Raw genomic sequence first — 769 nt, 5'->3', positions numbered from 1 at the left:
AACGGCTCAGTGAAAGTTACGAGCTCAGGGTGTGCGCCTTTTGGAATTGTTGTTATTGAAGAAAAAATAATTTAGCGGGCCGGCCCACCAGACGAATCCCGGTTTAAATGATGTGAGGGTTCGATTTAGACCGGGATTACATAGTTTAGGGTGCAATCGACCGAGATTTTGACTTGGGGGTCCATTCCGCCTAACCTCTACAAGTTTAAGGTTTAAAATGGACTTTTTCCGATCTTATCCCCTACGCTTCTTTTCCTCTGGCCATCTCCTCTGTTTTCCCTTTGACCCGATCATAATCTGTTTGTTTCTGCACAGGTGGTTACGTGGGCGAGGAAGCTGCCGATGGGAGCCACGACCTTCGCCGCCGAGCACTGGCACGGGCGGACGTGCAGCAGGCAAACGATGTTGGCCGTCGCAGGCACTCGTCGTGGGAGGAGCTACCAACAGGAGACGCACCGTCCGCCGCTGAGCACCACCGTGGGATGAGATACAGCGGGAAATCCACATCGTCCGCTGCCGGGACTCGCCTCAGGAGGAGCTACAGCGGTAAGTTCAGGACCGGTTGGGCGAAGGAGACGCCTGGGCCCATGTGGTTGCCGGAGCCATGGGCGCATCACCGGCTGTTCTGGTCGCGGCTGCACGGCCGGATTTTTTTTACGGAAGGCAGCACGGCCGTACTTCCTACCAGTCTGTAAAACCTTGAAGTGGGCTCCAATGCGTGTATGGGTTGCTGCTGGGCACACAATCCATTGTCACTTCCAAATTACAA

Source organism: Triticum dicoccoides, chromosome 7B (genome assembly GCF_002162155.2).
Source record: "Triticum dicoccoides isolate Atlit2015 ecotype Zavitan chromosome 7B, WEW_v2.0, whole genome shotgun sequence".
NCBI lineage: Eukaryota > Viridiplantae > Streptophyta > Magnoliopsida > Poales > Poaceae > Triticum > Triticum dicoccoides.
Note: the sequence above shows the minus strand (reverse complement) of the source record.